Source organism: Simochromis diagramma, unplaced genomic scaffold (genome assembly GCF_900408965.1).
Source record: "Simochromis diagramma unplaced genomic scaffold, fSimDia1.1 OVJJ01000802.1, whole genome shotgun sequence".
NCBI lineage: Eukaryota > Metazoa > Chordata > Actinopteri > Cichliformes > Cichlidae > Simochromis > Simochromis diagramma.
Window position 1 is genome coordinate 3,241,513 of NW_024387492.1, and position 13,165 is coordinate 3,254,677.

Sequence of the window (13,165 nt, forward strand, 5' to 3'; positions counted from 1 at the left end):
CCATTAAACTTTAGCAGCGTGTAATCAATTAGAGATACATAAGACTGCTTATGGTGTATGAAATAGCTTTGCAAATATTTGGGGGTTAACAGTGATATACCCTGTTTACAGCAGTGATATGCAACTACTTCACAGTTTAAAGACTGTTTCGGTCATTCCTGGTGTTTCTTTTTGACAGTATAGCAACTCGAAACACAAACAAAGAGTCTATTATTTTCTTTCGCTTACTAGCTTGGATGAGAAGTACAATCTTCCTATAAAGCGCATTGCTATATTATGAAGGTTGTGTTTCTAATGTTGCTTAGAGCCTAAATTATGGCCAATGGGGACACATGTCTTATAGCAGGTCACTGGAGGAACAAGTTCTGGATGCAGCGAGTCAGAAGAAGCTCTGTCCACAGAAGCAGGAGAAGTGAACGCAGGTAACAAACTTTGCTTTTTGTGGTCAAATTTTACTCAATAAGTTCCACCTGATCCTACCACCCAGTTAAAACAAAGCAACAAAAGGAGCGGAGGAACCATTGTGCCTTTTTTTGATTGAAACTAGGCTTAAGAGCAACTTAACCATGCATCACTGAAAAATGGTGCTAAAGAGTACCCAAGGTTCTTTAACCTGACATCAAGTGTTCCTCAACAATTGAAATATGTGACAAGTTGACGGTGAAACTCTTCTCACTAGTGTTATATACAAACAGAAAGACAGCACATCACAGAAAATATGCCAAAAGCCATCTTAGTCATGTCTCTGGGATACTAGCTGCTTTGATTCCCAGGAATGTGAATGGATTGTTTTAGCTGCTACTTAGACATCTTGATGGAAAGAAAAATCCTCTGCTTTACCATGACACTGGCTTCTTTCTACAAATAAACTGTGTTTTTCCCTTTCATTTTATTTTGAACCCATCATTCAGTTTCCCAAAGTAGGTGGATGAATTGTACAAAGGCACCGTCCCAGCTGAAAATGAGCAAGAGATGGGGAAGAGCCATGAAAGAGACTTATAAAAGATTCATGGTCACATCCACACCTTCAGCCAATCTGGGATCACTAATTAACCTAAAGGCTTACTAATAAACTACTCCAACCATTGTTAAAATGTTGCACCAAACCAATTAACAGAAACTTGCACATGTTTTTGTTTACAAAAGCGAAAAACAAGATGCACAGCTGATTAGTAAAGTTCCAAAATCTTTGTGGATGCATGACCGAATAGTAGATGAAGCCAGGGAAACAGTTTTCCTGTGGTTTCAGTCGTTATCCTAAGCTAACAGCATTAACAGAGTGGAGTCGCATCGATCTTTTCATTTTGTGCTCTCTTAGAAAGACAGCGAACTCGGGAATTCCCCCAAAATTTGGAAACATTTTTTTAAAGGGAAAAAAAAAGCTTTTAGATACACAGTAACATCTTTGTCTTAGCAGACTAATAGGAAATATACACTGGCAGTAAGGGAAAAAGAGGAAACCTGGAGCGAATTTCTTCATGTTTACCCAAAATATACAAAGCCCAATTCCCTCCTTCCCAGCTGAGCCCTCACAAATCCGCCAACCGCTTATCAAATTAAACCCCCATTAGCAGCATAAACATACAGGCTCACACACACTCGCACAAACAAGCCATTACCAATACAAACATGCTTGTGCCTCACACATGTTTAACTACCCTTCCTGCTCAGAGTGTGTTACAGGCTCTCCAAATAATCTTTCACAGCAAACTCGACTTGTCTTCACATACAGGTAAACGGCTCTGTGCGTCACACGCTGCCCCGAAACAGCACGGCTTCTTGACCTGCGTCTTAATTGTCAGCACTTGTCGCTCCGTGCGTCCTCAAGCATTTCAGATTTAGCCCCATATTGTCACACCTGATGAGACCCGGCACCCAGCATGGAGTCGGCAGTCTAATTCTTTCCATGTGCACTTGTTAACATGTAGGATTTTCTTTGCAGCCACCATAAAGCAGAGTGCAGGTAACACAATCTCATGAAACTTGGCTCTGTCTGCCAGCTGCTAAAGGGATTTACCTCGTGATGTGGTAATGTAAGCCCCCAAAGTAAGACACCGACGTAAAAAGGACAATTTCATTTGTCCTTCTTCTTCTTCCTGTGTGGCCCCGAGGGGATGGCTGGCTAGCAGTCGAGGGTGAGAGATTGGGGAAAGCAGAGAGTAAATGGAACGCTTATATGCACTCCATCAGCATAAACCAATCAACAGATGATTTTCAGGTGGACACCAGTGTTTGCATGCGTTTATGGGGCACGTCCAGGGTACGGATATAGCGGGGGTATTGGAAAACCCGAGGGCAGAGCTTTTGGTAAAAGGTAGCCAAAAATTCAAACTCTGTAAAGATTGTTTATGCATTAACTCAAGCAGCAGAGGCTGAAGCTCCCTCGGTATGTTTCAAACTATCTTATCTCGTCCATAAAGTTCGGCTCAATAACACCAACTTGAAATGAATCCCTCAAACCTAATAGAAAGTTCATCAGGAGTATCTTCCATTCTTCCCTCTTATTCAACTGATACGAGCAGGAAGGACCATGTCTCAAGGTCTTTGTAAATGTATTAACAGTTTGCCAGAACTTCTTTCACACATCATCAGTAGTATGAGTTATTCTGGAGGCCTGCGGAAACAGAGGGAAGTCATGCAGCAGCTTCGCTCTTTTACTCTGCATTTGGTTTTGTTTGCGAGACGTTTATGGTCATTTGCTGAAACGTGCTGAAGAGCCATTTTGCTGCTGGCAATTTTTTTTTTCTGAAAGCAGACCCACATTTTAAGTGAAATTACATTACTGACATTGCTTTATAGTCTGGAGACTTTCCATGATCACCGCTGTAAAAAGCATCCAATCACCTCTACTTAACTATGCACCCTCATAAAAGGTGGATTAGGAAGCCATTTTTATTGTTTATTTGCATGCTCCATAGAGATACACTCTGTGGCTCTTAAATGTTTGGAAAAGGCTCTAAACAAAAACCCTGAAGTCCTGCCTGCTTTCTTCCTCCTCTTTCCTCTTCTTCGTCTTTCTTCCTCCTCTCTGGAATTCTACTCTTTCTCTATTCTAATAAATCTGAAGGGGCCTCTTCCACTTTTACAGGAACAGCAACTCATTAAATGGTTGATTTCAGATGGCAGAGTGTGAATGTTTTGAGTTAACTTTATTGATCTGCGAGTGGGTCTGTGGGCCAGAGAGTAACGGACGTCCCCTCCAGCACATGGGCAGTAGATTTACACCTCTGCATTTAAAGACACCACTAAACCCAGATGGCTGCAGGCCTGCTCTCGCCTGTGCCGTGCTGGCAGGGACGCTGTGGTTGTCTCTGCTATACACATACATAAACACAGCAAAATGGGAAAAACCTATTTTACTCACTTACCTGCATGAATGCATCCTCCGAGGCCTGTGAGCCCACGCCTGGTTTACTTCTGCCACCTTGGAAATTCAGCTCCGGCTGTCTGCGGCACACAAAGAGGTCGTGTGGCAGTCATGCAAAACAGATTTAAATTACAGAATAATTTATTTTAGCTGATTTTCATTCACAGTGAGAATGAAGGAGAAGCTGCAGAGCCCGGGGTAAGTGGAAGAAACAGAAAACAGATGACATGAAATCCAACTTACTCAGCCGAATGAATCAAGCCAAATTATTTTACTCTTCTGTGACATGTTTTTGAAATATGGCGGTTGCTCTTTGAGCGTGACCTAACAGTGACACTTAAGGGGGAAAAGGACCTGAAAGACAGTCCAGTTTAATTAAGGAGTGTTTTTTAGATCCTGCAACTTGTATTTGTCCTCCCTTCACTGTATCAGCCAGAGAGAATTTGGTCTGTCTCCTATATATATTACATCACTCGCTGAGCATGAGCCATTTCCCATAAACCTCTGTGGTCCCCAGGGTTTCCCACCCATGAGATCAGGGAAACGGGCAGGGTGATTAGGAAGAACCAAGACTGCCTTTTACCAGTAGTGAGTTCAGTTTTTATCTTGCCTGTTTCTGTTCAGCCATCCAACAGGTTCCTGTGAGAGCCAACCATGCAGCACATCATTTGTTTTGCAACCGTTTCATGCTCATTTAGTCATGGAGCCTCCATCTCTGTGTGCCGGATTAATCTGTTTAGACTGTCTCTTCCCTTTCTCTCTCCGTATCGTTGCCTCTCTCGCTTCCCCTCAGGGCGGAAAGCTGTGAGGCTGTAAGGTCCTTCTCTTCCCACAACTGCTCACAATCACCCCTGTGACTGTTCGCCTGTCAATCACTTCATCACATCAGACCCACACTGAGCAGATCGAGCCTGCTGGCATACAAACACATATAACACACAAAAAAAAAGAGACGGGGTTTACGGGGGGAGTGGAGAGATGAAGGGGGTCCTGTCAGCACCTGCTGCGCCTCACCGGAAAATGTGCACAGATGCACACACATATACACACACCACAGAGCACAACTCTGTGAAGGTACCTCTTTAATATCGGTCGTATTTACTCAGCCTCCCTCTACGTTGCCTCCAACCATGCTGACCTACAGTGTCAGCAGGGGCTACTCTGCTGAGAACCACGCTGCAAAGCGCATACATGCAGAAATGACACAGAGGCGCACAGAAGCATGTATGTGCAACGAGAAACAGGAAGGTCAAACAGCTTGAAATACACACAAACATCTAAGGCACCCTAAAATCAGGTACTCTCTATGAGCTGCGCAATCACACCGAAATATAGACTTTACTATTTCTCAGATTGCTTCTTATGAATGCTCAACCTCCCAATTAATTTCATCTGTTTCTGTCCAAACCACACACACACACACACACACACACACTCAGATGAAACGCACACACACAAACATACACACCGAGTCCATTAGGCTCATGTGTTGGGCCCAAACCACGGCCCAGAGTGCTCTTTCATGGCTCCATCATTACATCAATAAGTCTTCACATTAATCTCAGCACAGCACACAGGCTATTACCAGACCAGCCCTGCACCACAGAGGCTCGCTCCGAAGCAGACACAGGCAAAATAGTAGACAAATATATTCTGGATACTTGAAAAACACACTAAGGCGTGCTCGGTTAGTCTCGGTTTGCCGAGGGATGTGTCCACTTCTGAAGCTGCTTAAACAGCAGAGGGTGAATTACGTATGCCTTAAGCAGTTCAAATGCATGAAACCGTATCTAGATATATTCATCTCCGTCTGCTGTGAAAAGACCTCAAAAAGACTTAAAGAGTTGTGTTTTTTTAATGTAAATGCTGATTTAATACACAGCCCTAAAATTATTTTTGAGGAGCTGGTTTCAATAGCGACTAATAAGAAGCTTTCGCCAGAGCCTTTTCGAATCTGTGTAACATAAGATCATGCCCTTTTAATAAAGCTCTTGAGAGTAGTGTGGGGAAAAAAAGCATGGTAACTCTTGAGAGATTACCTTACATTGCTTATTATTAAATCAGTCTTTGGTCTGCAGTAAAGAGCACCTGTAAGAAAAAGCGGTTGCTTAATAATCAGTGGGATGAGCTGCTGAGGCAGCTAAGGCGAGGCAGCCGTCACAAACACATCATCAATCGCATTTAAAATGAAAAGAAAATGACTCAAGACATTCAGAGAAAGAAAGAATGAAAGAAAGGGTAGAAGGAGAAAACGTGGAAGAAAGAAGCCGAGTGGGCTTGAGAGGAGGCCACTTCTGTCTGGACAGGAAAGGGGGTTTTTTAACCCCTGACCCAGGTCCACTTTTCGTCTGTGTGTGTCTGTGTGTGTGTGTGTGTGTGTGTTTCTGCCCTTAGAACAGGTTCTTTCTGACACTGGTACAGGGACAGATGGTGCTTGTTGTCATGGCAGTCCACGCAGGTGCGTATGCGTGGGGTTTCCTGTCCCAAGGTTCAGGAAGGCAGTGTGGAGGGGTGTTTATTATTCGCAGTGCCAACGGGTAGCAGATTCCTGCCGTTCCCAAGAGTCAGGAGGAACGATAGAGGATAGAGGGAAAGGAAAAAAGTGTGTGTGTGTTGGGGGGGGGGTGATGGATAAAGAAGAAAGTCAAGGAGAGAGTGGTAAGCTGTAAAACTCTGGAAGAGCGTCCACTTTTATCGCTCTGGATCTGTTCTTGGATGAGAAAAGCTGTGAAGTATGTTTTTCACTCGTCTCTCATTCTCTGCCATAATAAAAGAATAAAAGAATATTGCCTCAGAAACCTCCGCTGTTCCAGGAATGGCGGCCTCAGCGCCGATGACCTCAGATATTGTTCCGCTGTATTCTTTTATTCTCTTTCAACGTTTTGGGCCGCAAATGCGAGACGGGAGAACGAAGGGGGGGGAGGCGTGGCGGGAGCGGAGAAGCTGGGGCCAAGGGTCACTGCTGCAGAGTCTCCCCTGAAGGCAAGTCCGCTACAAACGGGGTAATAATAAACGTTTGTCGTTTTGAGTTTCCAAACCCCACCGCCCCATTACTCTGTCACGTTAGTCTGCAGGCTTCGACTCCTTCACCAAACACACTCGCCTACACCCATCGAATTCAAAAACTTACTGTGAACGCAATCTTAAACGCAAGTTCTACAAACTGTAAATCAATAGTTAGGGTTCTGGTTAAGTCACTGGACAAATATGTTGTAATCGCTGTCCTCTGAAAAATCGAACATTACTAATGCCGCTTTTTTGTTGTTGTTGCAAGGATCAATTCAAAAATACTAAAAATCTGAAGTTACAAGAGCAAATTTTCTTTTTTTAAATGACAATCATATCTACTAAAAACTCCCAAACCTACTAAAAAATAATAAGAAACCTGTTTTCTTTTGTAAGAGTTAACCCCAAGCTCAATAAAAATTAAAAATGAAGCATGAAATTAAATAACCCTAACTGATTTGTCCCAACACACGTAGAAACACATCGGCATTTAAGAAATATGTCAGTGCTGTCCGTCTGATCCCAGGCTTTGCTGTTTGACTTGTTTGTTTTAGTGTTTACTCAGGAATGTCAGACATCCGAGGACACAGCAGAGAGGAAGGTCAAAACCGCAAACCTCCAAAGGCTCAACAAACATTATTAAATTCTAATTTGTTATAAAATGTTTGCGGAAAGTGGCGCAGTAAAACTATTAACGATTTCACTGGTTTATGCACTGTGGGAGCGTGTTTTCTTTAAATCCAAACTACACAAGCCTGATGATTAAATCGGGCAGGTTTGTATATCGTGCCGGATCTCGAGCATACAGTGCATCATGTAAAGAAACATCACCGCAAGAACCGAGTGCCATCAAAACATAAAACAAAATCGTAACCGAGGAAGCAAAAATTTAAAGGTATAAAAGAACCTAGCAAGAAAAGCCACAGGGTGCAAAGTTTGAGCGGACAAAGGCTAAAAACCATCTCCTCAGAGCACATGACCTAAGATGATTTCATTGATCGTAACTTTTTTCTTTGGATTCATTTTTCTCAGTAGAAGCGTATGAGTCAATACCCTGTTTGAACGCAAACATTAATGACACATTCACTGAGCTTTAGAAACAAAAAGTTGATAATTAGAAAAAAGCTCCCGAGGAGCAGAGCTCTGGTTATTTGAGTGCATCATTTAGCAAGAATTCTGAGATCAGGCTTTCCACTTTTATCTGTAAAAAAAAACAAAAAAAACGAGCCTGATCTATAGTGTGGAAGAGAGGGGAGGGACAGGGGATCATAGTGCTGAAAGGGCTGTTAAGTCAGATAGATCTTTTGGCACCCTAACAGACATAATTACTCTAATAATGACGGACTATACAATAGCCAATATCGCTGCAGCCTGCATGAGGGGAACATGTGTTGCTGCTATGTGTCCATTTGTGTGTACGCTGTGTACTCATTAGCGAAAAGCCTCAGTGCAGACTAGCTCCAGTTACAGTAGTAAACGCTGCCTTTGAACTTTTAATGGAGCCCTGAAACCCAACTAGGCCTTAAAAACACACAGATCTGCAGCAGAAGACAAAATGCAGAGAAAAAGGGAGAAATGGTAACAATAAATAAATTCACATAAAATGCAAGCAATGTATGAACTAAGACAGCGAGCTAAAAACCTGCCGTAAGATTTAGATCCACAACACCGTAATAACATCCAGGCACAAATGCTATGGTTTGGTCAATGTTAACAAAGCAGCTGTTAATTAGCCAACTAATGAAGCACAACATGTTAAATAATCGCACAGCTGTTCACCTGCTGATGGACACATATTGTAGCTTCATACTGGTATATCAGGTATCTTAAAATTCTCATTTACGCACATCATTATCATCATTAGGGCCCCTGCTCTGTGCGGCACCTGTACCTGTGCCTGCATGCAGTAATTAAATCGCCAACCGGTGTGTGTGTGTGTGTGTGTGTGTGTGTGTGTGTGTGTGTGTGTGTGTGTGTGTGTGTGTGTGTGTGTGTGTGTGTGTGTAAGTCAGTGGGTATTTATCAGGGTGGGTGTTTGTGCTGCACAATCTCCTGGTATGCATTGCAATAAACAGATGTTGAGTCTTTATGAGGTCTTTACAACAGGTTCAGTGTGTGTGTGTGTGTGTGTGTGTGTGTGTGTGTGTGTGTGTGTGTGTGTGTGTGTGTGTGTGTATGGGAGAGAGAAAGCCTACATGGGCCTAACATGGAAACCTCTCATCAGTGAGCCAAAAAAAGACAGACCACAAACGGAAATAAGCAGGAAATGTAAATGTTAAGAGAAATACTGCTCATTAAAACATGAGCAGTTTAAACCATTGTGGGAAAACCGTCTACGTTAGCAAACAATAACGACAGCAATGCCACCTCTGCTAATTGTTTTATATGTCGATTTGTCAGAGAAAAACTGGATGTCACTACAAAATATGAATTTTAACTGCCTCAGTCTTCCCAGTGGGTAAGCATGCAGATTGCGTTATCAGCATTAAACAATAAATTACACGTGTGCTTTCCCTGCTATCGCGTCTCCAAATCTCTACTGAAGGCTCGCTCAGCGATGAGAGTGGGGAAGGCTTGTGAACAGAACTGTTTATTTGACTATGAGCTGTTTACAGAGATGGACGCTGTGGGGCTGAGTGACAGCATGAGAAAATACCTCTGATAATATACTGACATGCAGAGAACTCGGCAGTGAACCTGACTCCTTGCTCAGCTCTCAGGACCTATGGACATCACTCCATAGCTAATCGGAAAAAACATTTTTAATCACGTTCCTAATTCTATTAACTCTTAAAATACCACGATCTTGACTTATCCCAGCAGGAAAAGGCCAGGTGTTTAAATAATATTACCGTGGCTTTGCAAGTGTAATGGCTATGAATTTGTTTTCTAACACCTCTGCCGGGTCAAAAATATCTGCTGAGAATAGACCTATCTAACATTATCTAATATTTGCTTTTATTATTAGATACTGCAAATACTGCAACACACAGGCCTAGAGATCGGTCAGTGAACATCTGGCAACCACTGGGGGAAAATGTATATTCCACAACTGGTTGGCAAGTGGTTGCAGGAGTTGCTGGATGTCTGTGAAATCAGCTGCTAAAGTCCAATTCACACAAGCCTAGAGACAAGTCAGTGACCCCCTGGCAACCACTGGTCGCTAGGGAAAAGTGCGTACTCCACATCCGCTTGGCGAGCAGCTGCTGGAGATTCCTGGCAGTCAGTAGCATAAAACCAGTCACAAAGAGCTGAACGGTGCTGCACTAAAAACCTCTTAGTTGACTTCTACAGTTGCCAGTAGTTTCTTCCTTGATCTCTCGGCCTGTGCGACTGAGGCCTTATGCAGATGTTTGGAAAGGTAAAGAACCACCTACTGCTTTTCAGGTCTGACTGAAGGATTTATAGAATATTGTCAGTACTGAATAGTTCCATAAAAGCAACTCGTTTGCATTTTACATTGTTAGATGAGTACTAGAGAAACAAATTCATCTTCTAGATCTTCGTGGTCGTATGTAAGTCTTATAGCATCGTACTAAAAATATCATATTACATGAGACCACTTTGTTTTCTGAGAATGAAAATGTTCCACATGGAAATGTTTACTTACTCACACTCTCGGACAAACACGTGTAGCTAAGACTTCACCATCCTTTGTGCCGCTTGTTTTTCTCTCTGCCCTTCCTGTCACACAACAACGTAGAGATGATGATTTAGAAATGTTTCAATCCCAGTTATCATGACAGTGAAACATTGAAACAAGTCCATCTCATGTTAACAGTTGGGCCTGCAGGTACAGAGTACCTCCTGCTGACAAAACAATGATCACCACCTGAACCTATTGTTAAACAGAGCTGAATACTGCTGCTTTTATAACCAATAAAAGTGTTCATCGGAAGAGTCTGGAAACGTAAACATTGAAAAATCTCCATTTATTGTGTTTTCTCATTCTATCAGCATCTGTTTTTAACAGGGAGAGAGATTTGTGCAGGGAAATAAAAAGTGAAACTTTACTTTTTTTTTCTCCCCACTTTCACAATAAAGTTCTAGACAGATGACAGCTGTGGACACACAGAGTGCAAGCTGCATGTTTTATCGCCTTCACCCATAAATAAAAAACGCAGAGTGGAAGAAATACAGTCAAAATATACGATTTATGGCAACGGGCACAGAAGGGAGTCTGGAGATTTCTTGGACAATATGAAAATAAAACTGCAATAAAACTGCACGGGCCTTGATTGTGGTCTATGGAGAGACATGGAGGGACTCCAGCACAGCTAACTTTATTACTTCATCTAAGAGAGAGCAAGAGAAAAGGAGGCACACATCAACAGATTCAGACACTATTGCAGTCAAATCCTTTACCCAAAGTGGCCACAGTCTCCATCCAAGGACCCCAGCCCCTTTTTCACCCAGCAAAAAGGGGCACAGTAGAGGACAAAACCTTCCCAATTGAGTTTACCCAGCTCTGTATTTACATAAACCTTTTACAACTTAACTTCATGGCAGGCATCATCAAGTCTTAAACTGATGGTAGTTGTATAAACATTGTGGGGAAAGAAGAATTAATGTTTTAAATAGTAAAACGGACTGCTGTTTATGTAAGTGGTTGGTAACCTTATGGTGATTGCCAACTTAACAAATAATTTACCACCATTTTCATTTCCCACAACATCACAGCACCCAGCTCTGCTGCTCTAAGCATTTAAATTCACTTTGAGGGAGCCATCTTTCTCATCTGGGAGGCGGAGAGGTGAAAGGGAGACGGGAAAGCGTGCATTTTTTAAGCGATTAGAGCAACAGATAACTGGGCGCTAGGCGAAAACAGCCTGATAGTCTGCAGGCCACTGAAAGAAAATGCTCCAGACTTCCATGGAGATTTAGCAGTAAGAATCTTCTCCTTTTCCCTCTTCTCTGAAAATAGGCTATTATATGGTGTTGCATCTTTCTTGGCTGGAGCTTCGCAAAAGATGTAGGGTTTCAGAGAGCATACCGGGGGACCGGTGAAACTGGAGACAATATCAACAAATACGGCCTTGTATTTTTAGGTTGTGATTATAAAGCTCATTTCACAGTTTAATACTCCGGGGAAGCCAAACAAACATGGTTGTATAAAGAAACCAGCATCCAGTATTGGATCAAATCTCTACTGCTCCCAAATGTCCTGGACATACAAAAAGATATGCACATGCAGTATATATACTTAGCACCGGGCCTATGAAGTTCAGTGACAGATTTCAATACCACACACTGACGTACAACAGGTTCTCTTTTAGCAGAGGAGTGATTCCTGTTATTTACTTAATGCATGCTATTCTGAGGAAAACGAAGACACATAATTAATTACAGATAAACTAGATCAACAGTGAATTTTTTAATGGACTAATTTTCTTTTCATATTTATACTTTTATTTGGTTTATTAAAAAGTCCTTTCACATATCATGAAATACTCCTTTGAAAAAAATATAAATAAATACGAGAAAAATAAGTGTTGTACATATCCAGTTCCTTATTTAATACTGCCAGAAAACAATTATTAATACTTTTTTTGCTCTTTTTATTGGCCTCTTCACTCATCTAATAGAAGCAATTCAGTTTGAAATGATAGTTTTACATCAGCAAAAACAAACAAACAAACAAAAAAACTAGGATGCTATTTCTTTAAAACAAAAATGATTTTTTTTTTTAGATCGGAAAACCGTGTATAGTGCGTTAAAAAGGCATGACCATTTGATGCATTTTTTTCTGTCGGATTATCGGTACTCTGCTGGCCCCTGCTGACCAAACAGAACAGAACATTTCCATTACTGATACCTTCAGTTAAAAAAACAAAAATGTGGAAGCGGCATAGCAGATATCATGTAAAATAGGCTGTCAAGTAATAAACTGTACTTTATTAGGCTATGATACACCTAAAGGAAAACTTCGCATGCCCTCTAATTTGTTTAAATTCATCTTGTTGTATATACTCCTCTTGTCTGGCACATCTGGTGTGGAGCATGTACAGTTTTGCTATATATGTACAAGATCAATAAAAGGCTATTTTATTTTATCCCAATCTATTTAACATTTGCACATTTACCTTAGTTGGTTAATATTTTATTGACTAATTATTTAATTTTGCTTTTCAAAACTGTTACAAATAGCTAAAACACACATAACATGAATTCTGTGAGGAAAATGACTGTCAGCCTACCCGCTGCAGTTTTTGTAAAGTTTTTTTGTGCTTTGACCAATGGCAGCTAGTAGCTTAGAATTAAAGTAAAAAAAAAAAATTAAGTATTAAGACATTGAAATTGATTAAATTAATATTTTTTAAAAAGCCTTAAATTACTTGAGATGTTGTATCCAGAATTGGAGAGCATTTGTTTCACTAATAGCAGTGCTCTTTTCAAACAAGCTAATTGGCTAACTTTTTGTCTTATCAGCTAGCAGTGCTAAACCAAGGTGTAAACACAATAATATTAGAGCAGTGCAATTCAAATGTTTTTATTTAAAAATAAAAATAAGACTGTGCCACAAAGCAAAATTGAGCTATTTATGGTTTGCAGTTTTTTTTTCCTGCAGATATATCAAGAGGCCTGATTTATCTGCTAGCTTAATTAGAAGAACAAACAAAAGTGTGTTAACAAGAACTGAAAGCATATCATTGCAGGTTTAAATAAATTAGCACTTTATTGTTATTAAAGGAGATAGTGTTTCTTACCATGGCCTGGCCATCTACATATGGAGTGTAAATGTAGGTGTAATTGTAGTGTTGAGTTTGGCCAAAAGTTTCCGTTACCACTGTA